The 15,657-nt window shown below is 41.9% G+C and overlaps 1 protein-coding gene and 1 long non-coding RNA gene across 2 annotated transcripts in view; one reads left to right on the top strand and one right to left on the bottom strand.

Annotated features, from left to right (window-relative positions):
- Window positions 1-15,657, top strand: part of SGCD (sarcoglycan delta) — a 315,741-nt gene that overhangs the window by 286,692 nt on the left and 13,392 nt on the right. The gene's annotated exons all lie outside the window — the stretch shown is intronic.
- LOC139011602 (uncharacterized) lies at window positions 10,932-14,241 on the bottom strand. The gene is made up of 3 exons (XR_011471604.1): window positions 14,161-14,241; window positions 13,372-13,436; window positions 10,932-11,047 (listed from the first exon to the last, which is right to left on the bottom strand). It is a non-coding gene; the product is annotated as an uncharacterized lncRNA (long non-coding RNA).

Genomic DNA, 15,657 nt, shown 5'->3' with positions numbered 1-15,657 from the left:
AAAGGTTGTCCCCAGGCCCTGACCTGGCTTTGCTTAGAGAGCCAGCCTGGGGAGCTACTGGTTTAGCTTTAATCCAGTACATGCATTTTTTAATCGGGTTTTATATTTTAATGACTTCCTGACACTCCCCTAAGTGAAGTACATCAAAAATGTGGACCTCTGCAGAGTGTGGTAGCCTGGCAGGCTGGTAGGCTGTGCAGAGAGACTTTTGCCATGGGCTCTGCAGTCCTTGAGAAATATTTAAAATGAGCTGCTGGCATGCGAGAGGATTATGGGAGTCTGGTAAGATAGTCATTATTTTACCAACTCCTATTTCATAAATTAAGGTTTTTTTCCCCCTAACCAAAGTAATGTTCCCAATTACCTATTCCAATACACTTGCCAATTAGGTAGAAAACATTGGGTGTAATTATTAGAAACTAGACAGACTCAGGTTAAGGGGAAAAAGTTATATATATATATTTAAAAATATATATAACACATATATGTGTATATACACATAAAAGACTATGTATATAAGCTTAGTGGTTTCTCACAGAGTCCAAGGAGCAGCACCCAATTTCTTAAGGAAACACTGGAGCCAAGTCCGGGCTCTGCCCCCCCTGCTCTGCAGCCCACATGGCAGAATGAGCCCATGTCTGCGTTGTACCCACCAGGCCCTTTGCTCTCCTTCCTGCTTTTGCACATGGTCTTCCCTTGAGCTGGTGTGCCCTTTCGTGGACTGTAGGATAGGCATTCTCCACCCTTTTTCCAAAATAGCCTAGTTTTCCACCCAATTATCCCCTGAATATTCCCTTTGTAGTATTTAAATTAACAGAAACCATCTTACCTGTTTATTATCTTCCCCCAAACTTGAATGTGAGCTTCATGAGGAGCTTGTTCGCCTCCAAGTCCCCATCATCTAGACCAGTGGTCGGCAAACTGCAGCTCGCGAGCCACAGGTGGCTCTTTGGCGCCTTGAGTGTGGCTCTTCCACAAAATAGCACGTGCGGGCGCGCACGTACAGTGCGATTGAAACTTCGTGGCCCATGTGCAGAAGTCGATTTTTGGCCTGGGCGAGTCTATTTTGAAAAAGTGGTGTTAGAAGAAGTGGGGGTACGTTCGCTGAGGTCGACCCCTCAGATTGAGGGCATTTTTAGCAAAGGCCAGCTTAGGAGTACCCTAATTAAGTTAATAACAATATACCTACCTATATAGTTTAAGTTTAAAAAAATTTGGCTCTCAAAAGAAATTTCAATCGTTGTACTGTTGATATTTGGCTCTGTTGACTAATGCGTTTGCCGACCACTGATCTAGACATTGCCCCACACTTCCAATAAATGTTGACTGAGTGAATATATAAATGCAGGCTCAGCTGCAGTTAAGGGTGAGCAAGCACTAATAGGAGACCATTGTGAGCTAGGAGACACTCCAAAATGTCTACTTCCAGTTGGCTACCTTAAACAAGTTCTATCTGTGTGTGTGTTTCCTTTAAATCTTTCATTTTTAAAATCTTTATTATTGAGAGTATTACGATGCCCATCCCTTTTTTCCACCATGTCTCTCACCACCCAGTTCCCACCCCACCTTAGGCCTTCACCACCCTATTGTCTGTGCTCATGGGCAATGCTTATATGCTCTTTTAAGGGGTTAATCTCTTCCCACCCGCCTCCCCCTTTTCCTCTGAGATTCATCATTCTGTTCCATGCTCCTGGTTCTCTTTTATTCATCAGTTTATTATGATCATTAGATTCCACATATAAGTGAGATCATGTGATACTTGTCTTCCTCTGACTGGCTTATTTCACTTAGCATAATCATCTCCAGATACCTCCACGCTGTCTTAAAAGGTCATAAATCCTGCTTTTTTATAGCTATATAGTATTCCATTATGTAAATATACCACAGATTTTTTATCCACTCATCTACTGATGGGCAGTTGGGTTGTTTCCAGATCTTAACTACTGTAACACTGCTATGAACATAGGGGTGCATACATTATTTCTGATTGGTGTTTCGGGAAGGATATATTCCTAGAAGTGGGATCGCTGGTCATATGGAAAGTTCTAGTATTTTCTCAGGTAGGCAGGAGGATGTGCATCACACACTGTCCTGCCCTTGAGCTGCTTGATCCTGATCCCTCCACCAATCTAATAGGAGCAACATAATTGTATCATGCACAGGGGGTCAGGGTATGGGTCCAGAATCATGTCCAATAAGTGCTCCAGTTACCTACTACTCCAGCATAGATGAAAGGGATCTCAAACCAAAAGCTTGGGGTTGGCATTTACAGTCTATTCTCATTATTTACAGATCCCATATTTATGAATTCGCCTACTCACTAAAATTTATTTGTAACCCAAAAATCAATGCTTGCTGCTATTTTTATGGTCATTTGTGGACATGGGCAGAGTGGCAAAAAATTCAAGTCACTCAATGCCTGTCTTCCCAGCTGAGGCTGAGCAAGGCGACTATCCGCCTCATTGTTTCAGCTCTCATGCTGTAAACTAGTGTCCTTTTTGTGGTCTATTCACCGCTGAGTTTTAAAAGTGATATTTGCTGTTTAAAACAGCGCCCATGTCTAGGGCCAAAGGGCTGTTTAGTGTTCCTGAGCATAAGAAAACTGTCATGTGCCAGGTTGGTGTGGCTCAGTGGTTAAGCGTCGGCCCATGAACCAGGAGGTCACATTGTATTCCCTGGTCAGGGCACATGCCCAGGTTGTAGGTTCGATCACTGATGTTTCTATCTCTCTCTCCAAAATTAAAACATATTTTTGAAGAAAGAAGGCTGTGATGTGCCTTATGGAGAGAATACGTGTGTGAGGTAAGCTTTATCAGGTGTGAGTTCACTGTTAATGAATCCATAGTATATTAAATAAGGTGTCTTTAAACATAAAACAAGGTTATGTTTCAATCACTGAACAAAAATGTTATGACCGGAGGCTTGCAGGAACCTAACCGGCACGTCCCCTGGGAGCAATAGTTCCATATTGGCTATTTCCGTGTCCATGGCGACTTTATACAACATAACTGTCTTGAATAATGAGAATCGACTGTATGTATCAGTCCAGTGAGACTTCAAGGGATTTTCATACCTGTTTTTATTGATGATATCAAGTAGACCTTCTGGATGTTTGATTTAAAGCATATGTTCGTTTTTCAAAACAAGCCATTCAGAGCACAAATCTTGAATGAAGAATAGGCATTCTTGTTTTTTTCTTTACTATTTGTTTAAATTCTTTCAGATCATTGGCGTCAGGCTTGTGAGAACTACATTCACATCCATAAGTATGTGGGGCTGTTGATGCTGTTCCAGTGCTGACTAGAGAAAGAGATTGTTTTTCTCATGGTTCACTGTTGACAGGCCCAGGAAAGAGCTCGCTGAGCTGTGACAGTTGACATTTGGTACACGGCCACTCAACCTTCACGGCAGTGAAGTTTCATGAAAGCATGTTACATCCTTTGTAATGTGTCTAGTCAGTCATCGTATTGCCTGTCACTTGTCTTGGACCTAAAATTAGCTAAGAACTAATCATGGATAGGGGGCAGGAGAGAATAGATAAGATGAATAATGAAGACTAAATGCAATGCAATTATTATAAACTGACTCGCGAGTAAATGGAAAGGACAGGAGATTATAGCCTTTGAGGCTGGTAGAAGCTCATCAGCAAAGGGCAATTTGGTTGGTGGAGTTGAATTTCAAACTCAATGAGGAGGATGCAGGGGACAACTGAAAAGAGGTGTGGACTCGTCACGCTTGCTCATTTGGGATTTACAAATTGTCTCTCTTGTGAATCAGACTTGGTTCGCTCATCATGCTGGCTTTTCCCAAACCTGAGTGACTGATCCATGCTGCCCGTCATCATCAACCTGGCCTCATTCAACAAGCATTCACTCGGAGTGGCTATGAGAGCCAGGCAAGGTCACCCTTTGGTGATGCTATAGAGTGTAAAGCTTAAGTGATTGGACTATGGTACAAGAGTACGTGGTTTTGAATCACAGCTCTGCCAGTTATTCACTGTGTTGTCTTAGGCCAGTTTAACCTGTCAGGACCTCAATTTCCACACTGTAAAGCATAGATACCGCTAGTACCCACCTGGTGTTATAAGGCCGTTCGTGAGGATTAAATGCGACACTCACTTATCGGTGCTTAGCATAGATTATTTTTCTGAGAAACAGAAAAGTGGCCACTGGGCCAAGATGTCTTTAGCAAAGAAAGAGTGGTTATAAGATGAGGAAGGCAGGTCAAGTTCTATAGGGCCTCACAGATAGCCAAGGTCAGGATTTTAAAACTAATTCTTAAGTGCATTTAGGAAGCCTTTGCATGGTTTTAAGCAGGGCACTGACCACACTGCATGGAAGAAAACAATATTTGTTTTCTGCAACATACTGTGTTTTACTGGGAAACTTTGCAATATAGACTCAATACATTAATTACCTTTCATTCTGATTGGCCCCCGGGTGGCCCCCCCAGAGCTCCTACCTACCGTGACATCAGATTCTGCGGGGACCCACAAACATTGTCTGGTGTTGATGATGCTAGGACTAGTGGCAGAAGTATTTTCAAGCAGGGCTATCTTTGGTGTCAGCTCACGTGCACTATTTTATTCAAACCTCACAACTACCTTGCAAGGTTTTTGAGAAACTGAGGCCTGAAGCCTTCTAGCTGGAATCCAAATGCAGGTTTTCTGCTCCAGGGCTCACTGAGCTCCTGGAATGTGTTGGAGAGAGGGCTCTGAAGTCAGACACACTGTCTTGGCCCTGCCTGGCACCTCTGTGCCTCAGTTTCCCTATTTAAAAAAGGAATAATACCTGTTTCGCAGAGTGGTTGTGAGGCGTGGTTGCTGTATTAATGCCAATGCTGGACATAAGGTACGTGTTCTGTACACATTCCACTGTTGCTTTATTTCCCAGTGTTGCCGCTCCGCCAGTGAGTTCTCTGCATCTCGGACAGTGAGGTAGTCGCATGTTGTTTTCCCAGAAGGCCACTCTGTACCATTAGCCAGCTCCCTGTTGTCTCTGAGACGGCGTGTCATGCATGAGGCAGACACCCCTCCCCCTGCAAAGGGCTGTCCTATCTTCCCGCATCTTCTACCTCCTCCAGCCTCGCAGGGGGAAGAATGGGGAGGCCCTGCGCACACATTCAGGAGGCTGAGCCCCACGTTCCCCTAAACTACCTTTCTCCAAGTTCTGCTCTGTGCTTAAACCTTACGGGCTTTAGGTAGGAAACGACAGGGGTCATCTTTGCTTCTGAAAATGTATTTGTGGTTTGGCTAATGAGGTAGTGAGATTCAATATGATTTTTCCTCATGTGTAAAATTAATACCTTAAGTGTTTTTAAAAGGAAAGCATCAAAAGCATTTCACCTGGGCATCAGGTTGGCAGCAAATAGACATTTCAGAGGAGGTCCCCCTGCGGTGCTGGGAAAAGCTAGGCTGGCTCTCAGCAGGTCGCTTTCCATGTGATGACGCCTCAGACACACACTGTCTGATCACCGATACCTGTGGCGCCTCTTCGCTCGGAAGTAAAATCTAGGTTCCCCACCTTGTGTGAACTGCTCTCCAGCTACAGGTTCCTTGTCATTCCCCAAGACCTCCGGGCTCCTTTATGCCTCAGTGGCTCTGCACATGACGTGGCCCTCCCTCCAGTGACTTGTCCTGTCTCTTCTGAATAGGTCCCTCTGGCATCACTATAACCCTGACTGCATTGTTCTGTCTTCTGATGCTTTGACATTGGAGAGGGGGAGGGCAGGGGAACTTGCTGGGAGGGACTGTCTCATCCGGGGTTAGCTGACTCCTAGGGTTAGCACACAACTCACCTGCCAGCGCACCTTTCCTCTGCAAACCAACCAATCCTGAGTCCATTCCAGCCCTCACACCCCTCCTCTGTCAGGCCGTCACATTCTTGATCACTATTTCCCTGCTCTACTCACCCCACAGCCAGTTACCAGAAAACCGGAGAGAGCCCCTATAGCCTGCTGAAATTCTTCACCCTGGCTAATGACTTGCTCATTCCTTCCTGCGGAAACCCGGTGAAAACTCTTGTCCGTGTTTTCCCCTCGCCCCACCTGGTGCATCCCACTGTGGCTCCCTACGTGGTAGGTCATGTCTCATGTTTCCAGGGACCCGAGTAACAAAATCTCACTCGTGGCAGCCATTTCCACGATTAAAACAAATCTCAGCTGCAGTTAAAACATCTTTCAAAGTGCAGGTGCTCAGAGGCACTTTCTCTGTGTCGCCTTCTCCATTCCTCTTGCAAAGGTGGTTACTGCTCCCTGTGCAAGTTGTAAAACAGTCGTGTGTGTCAAGTTCATTGGACTGAACTTTCCTAGATTCTGTGTCATGCTCATGGCTGAACTCCCAGCATTTATCGCAGTGCATGAGGACTGTGTGGTAAATTGGAAGTAACTCAGCCTTTCAATCTGAGTCCATTAGGGGCACATGAGTCAGAAAACAGTATGGTGTGGGTGTCTTCCTAATACTCCCGAATCTGATCAGGCCACTGCAGCTACATGGATTTGGACAAGGTATTTCACCTGTGTGCTCTGCTGTTCTCCTCTATAAAATAGGGGTGATACTAGTATTTATCTCCAAATGCTATAAAGATTAAGAGGAAAAAGGCAACAAGTCTCTCCACAAACTGTCTCCTCTGCCTGTAACATCCTTGGCATCACAACTCAAGGGTCACTCTTTTAGGGAAAACTTGTGTCACCCCCTTCCCCCCAGTTAGGGCAAACCTGTGATTTAGACTTCTTTAACTGTGTCCTTCTCCTTAGTAGTATTTACTCTTGTAATTTTTCATTGGCTGCTCTGAGTAATGTGTATCTTTTCCATTAGACTGTGTATGAGTTGGGGTTTTCTGGTGAAACAAAACCAATAGGATGTATATGCATAGAGAAAAATTTACTTTTGGGAACGTTCCTGCCATTGTGGAGGTCTGCCAAGTTCAAAACCTGCAGGGTCGGCTGTCAGGAGACCCAGAGAAGCATTGCAGTTTGAATTTAAAGACCGTCTGTTGGCAGAATCTTCCGGGGAAATTTGTCTTTTTCTGTTAAGGCCTTTAACTGATTGGTTGAGACTCACCCCTGTTAGAAGGGTCATCTGCTTTACTAAGAGTTTACTCATGTGTAAACCTCATCTAAATAACGCCTTCACAGGAACATTAAGAGTAATGTTTGACCAAATATCTGGGCACCATCAGGGACGGTAACCTCTATGAGGGCAGGATTCAGTGTAATAGTTGTAGAGCCTACCACGTCGCATGTCCTTCATAATTATGTATGAGTGAACACAGAGCACTGCAGAGTGTAGTCCCTGTGTGTGCAATCAGTGGTGGATGATGTTCTTTACAAGAAAATATTTTATTGAAGGGCAGCTCTGTAGGAGACACTGTGGTCAGTGCTGACAATATAATCAAGTAGTGTTTAAGATATAGAAGACCCTTTAGCATAGAGAACAAAGGCAGTGAAAGGAACATTTATTAGTTACTGTCCCCAGGCTTTAATAAGGAGAAGTGGAACTGGAAGTCCACATAGTTCATTTTTTCCAGAGTCCTGCCCAGAGAAAAAGACCTTCCTGTGTGGTAGGAGGAGAGGAAGATGTGTCAAGGCTGCAGCCAAAGGCATTGTAAATGGTTTAAGTTCCTATTCTGCTGGTGATGGGAGAGGGGCACAGAGAGAGAGAGAAAGAAAGAAAAAAAAGGAGAGATGGGAATGAGGCAGAGAAAGATCAAAGAGAAGGGAACAGGAGCGACTAAGAGGTAGGAAGTTGAGAGAGAGAAAAAGGAAACGGATGAATAGATAGTAGAAAGAATGAGGAGTGAGGCAGAGGTAAGGAGAGGGAAACTGGGGATTGAGAGATTAAAAGAGAAAGAAGTGAGATGGGAATGGGGCGGAATGTGACAGAAAGAGAGAGGGAGGGACAAAAAAAAAGATAAAATAGAGAATGTGATGTGAGACCAAGGGTTGGGAAGAAAGCAGAGGTGAAAGGGAGAGAGATGGAAATCAGAGAGGGATAAATTACTTTCTATCTTTTACAGAAGTTTCCTTTCAATGTAAAATATAAAAAGTAGTTTGGGGAGTTAAGAACATGTAAAAATTTCTCTTTAGCTCATGAAAATCACATTTCCTGACTATCAATAATAATGGGGAAGAGAACAAGGGCAGAGTAAGGAGGGAGAGAGACATTGAGAGACTTTACCTTATTCTACTTTTCCAAGTCAGGCTGTACAGCACCTTGGGTTCTAATCCAACTTTTTCTACTACCTAAGTTTATGAACGTGTCCATGTTCCTATCCTTTCTCTCTGAATCAGTTTCCCCTTGGGCAAAACAGGGATGGCCATCGACTGTCTCAAACACGACCTGATTATATTGTCAGCACTGACTGCAGTGTCTCCTACAGAGCTGTCCTTCAATAAATCTCTACACAAGACAAGCAATAGTCAATATTTTATTAATACAGGTAAGGGCAGACATGGTAACACACATAAATTAGGACTGTTTTCTCAGCAACACCAAAGTTCTTACAGTGATTCAAAAATGTTCAATAGAAGTGACCAAACAAAGTCCAAATATTAGTATTTCTAGGTACATGCTAGAAAATCAATTCTTAACCACACTGCAAAGAATGCAAACTATTAAATTACAACATTTAGGTTTGAATCCTAGCTCTGCTTCTTACCTGTGTGTTGCATAAGCTGAATCCCTTTTTTCTTCACATGAGAATAATACTATGAATATTATATATTTCTAGTCACGGACTAAATATTGTACATATAAATTACCCACACATTGGCCAACAGGGAAAATAATCAATGTATTTCTCTTGATAAATTACTTTCCATCTTTTACAAAAGTTTCCTTTCAATGTAAAATATATAAAGTAGTTTGGGGAGCTAAGAACATGTAAAAATTTCTCTTTAGCTCATGAAAATCACATTTCCTGACTCTATCGATGATAATGTAGCCAACATCTTTGAACTTTCAAAATGTACCAGGTACTAATGTCTTACATTCAAGATCTCATTTAATCTTCCCCAGACCCTCTGAGGTCAATGCTACTATTATCTCCATACAGCACATGGGTCCATCAAAGCTTAAAGTTTTTAAAAACCAGAACAGAAACAAAGGAGAACACTTCATGGCAAAGCCCACAGTCTTCTCTGAAACCCGGGGTGACTTGGTCGCATAGAAGGGAGAAGGAAATGGTCTCCACACCAAGGTCGATAGATTGCCCTGTGCTCAGAAGCCACAGTAATACCACTCTCGTTCTCTCTCCCTCCCAATTCCTTACTGAATTAATAGCCCACACCGGACAAACTTTCTCCCAGAGGTGGTGCCACTTCACAAGCTTGGCACTGGTGGGAGCCTGCTAGTATTTCATGAGCACAACCTGGGTGAGACTATCAAATAGTGCTTGACTCTTTTCTGGGGTAGTTATTCATTGGTTGGCCAACAGGTAGCCCGCCAGTTGCTAAAGAGCACTATTTTCTAACTACAGTGTGCATAACAGCTACGTGACCTCTCCCTGTTACCCCAGGATTTGACCCCCTTACTAAATGAGCTCCAAAGTCAGCCGGCTTGCAGAAATATCCCTTTACAGCAGCTTTGCACTATAACTGTTGGAAATTACCTGATGATTAATGTCATCTCACCCAGAGAACTGTATTGCAGTGAAGTTCAGGATCCATCGATAAATGTGATGGTAATCTTCTATCTTTGTTTACATCAGTAATTAATGTAGTTCAGGAAGGAGCCCTTGAAACCTGGTATAAACAAGATTTATCCCCACTGGAATAGATTACAGCCATGTGTCACCATTCAAAAGGTAATTGGTACATTTCATTAGAGAGTAATTGAAAAACAGATTTATTTTAATGCCTTGTAATAAATAATCTTGATAAACACTATTGTTAGCAGAGCTATCTGCACCATGTAAACAATTTGCTTTACATCAAAATATAGTATACACTATATATCATTCTTGGATTTTTCTGAGAAGTTTTTATTTACCTTGTTGTGGCTCTGAGTAGAAAATAGCACATTAATATATACTATGATCATTCCTTTGATAACAAGACCTTCTCCTCATGGCTTTACTGTCCTCATAATTTGCCCCAGGTTTATTCTCTATCCCTCAAATGAAAATCTCCCACATGGATGAACAGAAATGTTTCTGACAGTGAGCAAAGGCCTTAGAGATCATGAGACCGCTGTGATGTCTGGTACTGGCTACATGGAGATGATATGAGGACATACTTCTTAGGGTTGCAGTGAGCATTAAGTGGGATGAGACACAAAGACTTTAGGCAAAGTCTTGGGATACAGGAAGAACTCAATGAATATTATATAAATAGTGCTATTATTATCATTACCATGTCTCTTTTCCAAGGAGACGTCCTGAGTCCTAGGGTGAGGTTTTATTTAAATCCCATTGGAAATGCAGCGGTAGAATGTACAAGCATTTTCCCCTCCATTTCCATTTGTTATGTGATAAAATTAACAAACATATGAAAATCAGACGAATATTTTCGACACCAGTCGTGGGCATGACTAAAATGGACCACCCCACTAAAGGATCTGAAGTAAAAACAGATCAACCATTATTTTCAGAGTTTCATGACTTTGTGAGCTGTTGTGTAGAGAGTAAAACCACTCTCCTTTGTTCTTCAAACTGAGATGAAGAGCAACATATCCCAAAGGGCCGTCTACAGATTGGAAGGAAACATGCTTCTAACGGGGAACCATTAATCAAAACACTGGCAGAAAAGAGGAGTGAAATGATATTTTTTCTACATCTCTAACAATCACACCATGTTTGTGAGATTTTCTTTTCCTGCTTTCACAGTTGTAATGAGATGGAATTGTCCAGACCTGTGCCAAGCACTATATAAACACAGCTTTATAAGGCAACTATTAGATTCATCATTACCCTTGTTTCGTAGATGAGTACGTTAGGGCTCAGAGAAGGTGAGCATCAAAGATCACACACAGCACTGCTTCTTGAGCCAGGATACACGAAACCATAGGATATCCGTGACATGTCTTCCTGGAGAATGTTTTACCTAAAGACTTTAAGGTAGAAGATAAAGAATTCAGCCAATAATAAATTAAGTCACTATTTTTCTATTGAATAGGGATGCTTTATGCTGTAGAACACTAAATCGCATAACTTCAAAGAAACCCTGGCCTTTTAGTGGGTCCTGTGCCCCAGGGGAACGTATTCATCCTCTGGGATAGTTGATGATTCAAGGGGAAGTTTTGAGAAGGCTGGTTTGAAGCCAGACAATCCTGGTCACCTGCATGCCACCTTTGGGAATCAGTGACTAGGTGGCTTTGGGCAAATCACACCACCTTACTGAACCTCACCTGTTCAATAGGAATTCTGCCACATACTGGGGAGGATGCCCTAAAGATTCCTTGGACCATGTAAATGTCCAAAAACATAGAGGTGCTCAGTACATAGTGATCATTAGTGTTTAACATTCACCAGTCACTCTCAAAACAATGCCTTCTGCTGTATTCAGCCACCAGATTACCACACTGACCCTGAGACAGAACCAGGCCCTCTCTCCATATTGCTTTCAAATTCTACTTCAGGCTTTCTATGCTATTCTCCCAACTAAGAGAGGATCCTGAAATGGTTTGTGAAAAATTGCGAAGTGCGTACCAACCAAATTATTTGCAAAATAGACATTAACCAATTATTTATTTCATGGCTAGACCAGAAATAGAAATTTTCAATTAATATCAAACAGAAACCATTTACTTTCATTTTAAGTGTATACATTCACATTAGTCAAAATGTCTTTCAACACAAGGTTCACCCTACGTTTTTTAAAATAATTTACTTTTCCCCAGAGTCCTAAAACTTAGTTCTGTCACTCTAACATTTGCTCAGTCAATAAAAGCAGTTTTGGGGTGGCATTTGAAAATGTGGGTTCTGATGCTCTCTCCTAGCTGTGTGAGCGTTAGGGTTAACATCCCCAAGCCTCACGTTACCTGCTTATAAAATTAGGATCATTAACAGTAAGATTAATAACAGTATAATGACTAGAATTGTTTTCCTAGCACAGTGCCTAGTATGCAATACTTTTTTATTAGATAGCTTTTATAAAATTAAACTTGAATGAAGCATCATTATTCACCCAGGAGATCTTAATTTCCACTTAGCAGCCTTCTTAGAGCTATGGAGCTTACCTGTTTTGGCCCCCACAGACAGGTGTTCCCATACACCACATAAACAAACAAATGCAGCGTTTTTGTAGGATGTCTACTGAGCATCAGCATTGAGAATGAAGGGAGGACATCATGACCATTTGCATTATAATCACATGGCAGGCAGTACACTCACTTGCTATTAATCTTCTAAAATCTGCAATGAAGTACATTTTCGGGCCAGGAGAATGGGTCCCCATGGACACATGACAACTTAGTGGCAGACCTGGTCATTCGAATCCACTCCTGGCCCAGGACTCCTTCTGCTGTAATACACTGTCCCATGGAGCTGCATTGACTAGATCAAAGCTAGTGATTTCAGTTAAGGGAGAAAAATCTAAGTAACATTTGTGAATTTAATTTTCATTCTTTATTAAAATAATTGACAGCCTGGCTCCCAGTGCACGTGGAGTCAGGTTAGTTGCATGGGTCGTTAAATGTCAGAGACCTTTAGCTCTTATTGGGAAGGCTTGGGAGTTATTACTATCATTAGTGTGGAAATGTACATCATTTCTTTGATATTCAAATCAATTATTTAGTTCCATGCTGACTTGAGAAAGAATCTCTCAGTGTAAAGAATGTATTGCTTTGGAGATGACAGGGTGCCGGTTGGGCTGGAGTTTCCTCTGGAAACTGCAGTGATCATTTCTGTAGTTTCATAGGCAGTCCCTTGGAAACCTCAATTAATTTGGCTAGTACATGATGAGAAACGTGATTTGCTACAAAGCACCAGCTTCTAAACACCATTCGGAAGCCCATCTTAGGCTACGAAGGCACCATATTTATATGTGATCAGTTTTTAACTCTGGCAAAAGTAATTGACAAATGCAGAGAGAATGTCAAGATTGTCCCTTCTCAAAGTCATTGACATTTTAGCAACTCTTATAACAATCAAAACACATTTTTGGAGGAAGAATGGACTTCTTTGGCCACTAATCTTTGAACCTTTTTAAATAAAATTACTCTTGGCATTCCAGCTTTTTGCAAAGTCTGTCATGTGGCCACTACATTAATGAGGATGCCTCTTGTGGATGATGAAATGTTAAGCAAGTCAGAGGGGATTAGAAATGGTGGGAAAAAAAACTCATTCATTCTAACCCCAGTTTAAGGGGGGAGGGATGAATGGGTGTGACAGAATTTGTATCTGGATGAATACAGTAATAAAAAGTATCACTCACCATCACATTTCATGTACTCTGCTAGGGTTTCACCTACATATCCACATTCCAGCTTCATGATAGTCCTGTAAGGGAGGTATCGTTATCCCTATTGAACAATGAGAAATAGCTGAGCCTCAAGGAGACTTGTCCACTTTTCCAAGGTCAAACATCCAGTAGCTGGAAGTGCCTGAACTCACACTCCTGACTCGAAAGTTCAAGCTTTAAACCACTATCCTACATTCCCTCCCAAGAAATTCATATTGCAATTTTTAAAAGGGAGGAACGGTGGCCCTAGCCACACAAATGTAGAATGACGTAGTTACTAGCAAAGTGGGCCACGAACTGAGGGACATATTTTCTCTTTTTGGTCTAAAAGTATGACATAATGCCAATATGACTGCCAATTCTAATGTAATTAGACTACAATAATAAATTGTCCAGAATCATACCAGGAAGGGAAGGAAAGAGTTTTTTATGGTTCTGGACCTTACTCAGAACATAACAAGAACACTGTGTTCCATGCTAGGTAGCAGAATCTAAGCGGCACATTAATTCAACAAATATTCATTGATTACCCAGGCAACATCTTGATCAGGGCATAAATCTAGTGGACTTCCTGCCTTTATAGACCTTATTCTAGAGGAAGAAAGAAATGATAAGTAAACAGACAAATAATGACAAATTGTGTTCAGTGGCATGAAGGAATGTCCCTGAGTGATGGAAAGGGTGGTCAGGGAAATAGGTGGCATTTAAGCGAAACTTGAAGAATGAGAAGGGAACAGACACAGAGAGGAAGGTTAGACCTACCATGCGTTGCAGCAGGATGGCCAGGAGGGTTGTTCAAGTCGCATCACTGAAAAATCTGTTGAAGATCCTCTTTCGCCTGGATAAAGGAAGCCTCCAGATAACCAAACTATTAAAAACAAATGCTTGTCTTTATAAATTTGAAGTGCTAACCTATGGGGACTCTGGGTGGCATAGCAGATTACAGGATGAGATTTCTACCTAAAATGCAGAACTGCTTTTCAACTATCAGAACCAGGAAATTTTATAAAGCATATCCGCTAGGAATTAAGAGGCCATGCTTTGATCTGTAACTCTCTAGGCCAGTGATGGCGAACCTTTTGAGCTCAGCTTGTCAGCATTTTGAAAAACCCTAACTTAACTCTGGTGCCGTGTCACACATAGAAATTTTTTGATATTTGCAACCATAGTGAAACAAAGATTTATATTTTTGATATTTATTTTATATATTTAAATGCCATTTAACAAGGAAAAATCAACCAAAAAAATGAGTTCGCGTGTCACCTCTGACACGCGTGTCATAGGTTCACCATCACTGCTCTAGGCACATGATCTGCACCATGACACTTAACCTCTCAAACTGTCCACTGCCTCCGCTCACAAGTGGGGCTGGTAGTGAACATCAGATGGGACAATACACATGAAAAGCACCCACCACACAGGGCACGTCACATAAGTTCACTGATGAGATGTGGATCTAAGTCTGTCACTGGCACTTGACACTGGGTTTCCCTCTGAGGTTCCTAATTAGCATGATGTCATACTTTTAACCTAACTCAGAAATACAGGAAGAGTCACAAAGGTGGCAAGAAAATGTGCTCAGAGGAAGCATTATGAATTTTCAAACTGAAAAGTAAATGGGCCACGGTATTCGGCATGCTGGTAGCCAGTACTGTGCTCTGAAAGTTGTCCAGCATCAAAATCGCATCATGAATTCAAAGTAGCCCACAATGCTGAAGCTAATCAGGTTTTTCAACATGGCTGTTGGTTCATTACTATTTGTTTATCAAAGAGCACAACTAAAATATGGTACTTTCTTGAAATAGGAATTCAACTTAGAGCTCTTGAAGATTCAACCAGAGCTAATGAACTTCAGATCAATGAAGAAATTGACAAATACTGGTATACACACTCTTTGAGTAGAGCCCCACTGGTATGCTAAGGGTTTATATACACAGTATCATAAGATCAACAACCCAAAATTATAAGCGGTCCCGATGGTACAGTGAACCTACAGAGTAGGCACTGCAGGTCTTTATTTTATCAAGCACATTAACTTAGCTCCTGAGGTCACAGCTTTGGTTACTCTTCCCCTAGAAGCAATATCATAATCATTCTGGCCCTGGGCCTTTAGCTCAGTTGGTTAGAGCATCATCTCGATACACCAAGGTTGCAGGTTCAATCCCTGGTCAGGGCACATACAAGAATCAAACAATGAATCAGTTAACAAGTGAAACAACAAATTGATGTTTCTCGCTCTCAAATTCATAAAAAAAAAAT

Source organism: Myotis yumanensis, unplaced genomic scaffold, assembly GCF_028538775.1.
Source record: "Myotis yumanensis isolate MYYU_CA2020_CCGP unplaced genomic scaffold, mMyoYum1.0.hap1 SCAF_5, whole genome shotgun sequence".
NCBI lineage: Eukaryota > Metazoa > Chordata > Mammalia > Chiroptera > Vespertilionidae > Myotis > Myotis yumanensis.
Note: the sequence above shows the minus strand (reverse complement) of the source record. Positions and strands in the feature narration are given on the sequence as shown.